Source organism: Octopus bimaculoides, chromosome 6 (assembly GCF_001194135.2).
Source record: "Octopus bimaculoides isolate UCB-OBI-ISO-001 chromosome 6, ASM119413v2, whole genome shotgun sequence".
NCBI lineage: Eukaryota > Metazoa > Mollusca > Cephalopoda > Octopoda > Octopodidae > Octopus > Octopus bimaculoides.
In genome coordinates, this window is record NC_068986.1 from 82823280 (window position 1) to 82825868 (window position 2589).

General features: G+C 39.0%; 1 protein-coding gene across 1 annotated transcript in view; it reads left to right on the plus strand.

Moving 5' to 3' along the window:
• The first annotated feature begins 2090 nt into the window (after positions 1-2090).
• LOC106879552 (uncharacterized) overlaps positions 2091-2589 on the plus strand; it is a 75504-nt gene continuing 75005 nt past the window's right edge. Inside the window, exon 1 of the mRNA XM_052968908.1 lies at positions 2091-2459. The gene's annotated coding sequence lies outside the window, so the exon portion shown is untranslated. The remainder of the gene's footprint in view (positions 2460-2589) is intronic.

Sequence of the window (2589 nt, forward strand, 5' to 3'; positions counted from 1 at the left end):
CAATTGCAGCAAGAACTTGCAACTGCAGTCATAACTGCAATAGCAACAACAACAACTACTACAAGATCAACTGCAATGACAGATGCATTAGCAACTACTATAACAATCGCATCAATCTTTAGCAATTCTGCTGCTGACTCTACTATTTTACGTCACAGCTAACAGGATGACGAGATTGTGATGGTGGTGGTGGTGGTGGTCGTCGTCGTCGTCGTCGTAGCGGCGGTGTTGGCGGCAGTAGTGGTGGTGGCGGCGGACCAACACTAAACTAACCCTGAAAAAATGTTGCTACACTAATTTTTGTTGTAGTTACTCAGCCTTAGCAAAATATATTCGCAAAATTCCACATCATCATCATCATCATCATCGTCGTCATCATCATCATCATCGTCGTCGTCGTCATCGTTATTAACCTCGTTGTTGATGTATCGTTACTATCGTTACAGTTGCGATAACAATTAACAGCAGCAGCAGCTATTAGCAACATTAGCATGATTATTGGCAGCGTTTTGTTTCTAATATTCCTGTTGACGATAACATTAAATATTTTTGATAGAAAAACAAACAGTATCATGAACAATGTCAACATTTTTGCAAATGTCAGCATTATCAACATCATAATTGTCCGCATTATCAACATCATAATTGTCCGCATTATCAACATTTCTCCTCGTTTTCATTGTCATCACAATTGTCAGCGTTATCAACATTCTCACTTTGATCCGAAATATCAAGATTAACAATTGCATCATCATTATCAACGTTTACAAAACAATATCAACATATGACGATTAATCCAAAATGTCAGAAGGGAGAAGAAAAAAATAGCTATATCAAAACAATCATGATCATCATCATCTTCATCGGCGCCGTCGTCACTATCATCATCATCATAGTAGTAGTAGTAGTAGTAGTAGTAGTAGTAGTTGTAGTTGTTGATGTTGTTAATGTTGTTATAATTTTAATTCTAAAATGCAGACTTAATATCTACTAACTTTGCCTTAGCAAATGAAGTGTGTGCGTGTGTGTGTATACATATAGATAGATAGATAGATAGATAGATAGATAGATAGATAGATAGATAGATAGATAGACAGACAGGCAGATTGATAGACAGACAGACAGACAGACAGACAGACAGATAGATAGATAGATAGATAGATAGATAGATAGATACACATATACACACACACACACACATATATATATACTTTATTACTAAAGCAGCAAAGACATCACAAATATATATATATATGTATATATATGTGTGTGTGTATATGTACGTACGTATGTATGTATGTATGTATGTAGAACAGTTTTGGTTAAAGTTGTTGCACAGAATAGTGTGGTGGCTATAGTATAGTAACGTGATATTGTAGTGTGGTGTTGCGGAGTTATAGCATCGTAATGTGTATTGTATATCGTACATACGTTTTGTATAATACATATATGCTTTTATTATTAGTGTTTGTGGTTTGAGTGAATGAATGTGTGTGCTGTGTGTTTGTGTATTGTGTGTGTGTGTGTTTGTGTGTGTGTGTGTGTGTGTTGTGTGTGCGCGTGTAGAGAAAGCGAGAGATACGTGTGTCGAGGTTATGTGAACATGTGTATATAGCATCAGAGCTGGCCTCCGCCACCAGCACCGCCAACAATATCAGCAGCAGTAGTAGCATCAACAGCAGCAACGTCAACAGCAGCAACATTAACAGCAGCAGTAATATCAACATTGGCGTTGCCACCAACGTCGCCGCCACCGCTATATAACAGAGACAGAAAGAGAGAAAGAAAGAGAAAGAAACAAAGAGAGAGAGAGAGAGAGTTGTGTAACTACGACCACAACCACCACTACTAACGTCATTACTAAAGTGAGGGAGAAAGAGGGAGGATTGAGTAACTATAAGCGTCAGCACTACCACCATCGCCACTACAGATAATAGAGAGAGGGGGTAATTGAGCAACTAGCAGCTCCACCAACGCCGCCGATAACACCTATAGAGAGAGAGGTTAAGACATAGAGAGAGGAAAGTAATATTGTGTAACTATCACACCACCACTACCACTACCAGCGACTTCAATATAGAGATAAGAAATGTAGGGAGGGGAGAGAGAGTTGATTGAAGAAGAAGGTGTAAGGAGTAGAAAGAGGAATAGAGAGAAGAAAAAAATAAAGGAATAGTGAGAGGAGTAGAGAGAGGAAGGCAGCTGTAAGTAAGTAGCACAATACAAACGACTTGTCAACATTCTTCTTTTCTTTCCCCTCTCTCTGTCTCTCTCTCCCCCTCTGTCTATCTATGTGTCTTTCTCTCTCCCCGGTTCTGCCCTTCGGTCGGCGTGACAACGGACCTTGGTGGATTTCTTCTCAATGTTGGATTTCTTCAGAGTTTCTGCTCCTCATTGCAATGGCTTTGGACACTGGATTTCTATCGTTCTCACATAGGATGTTGGACGGAATTAAAGAGGTAGGTTTGCAAAGATATTGTCAAGGAAATTACCGACATCGAACCAGGAGCTGTCTTTCATAATAATGTCTCTCACCCGACCCTCATTGTCTACTGCAAAATATGTGTGTGTATGTATATATATATATAT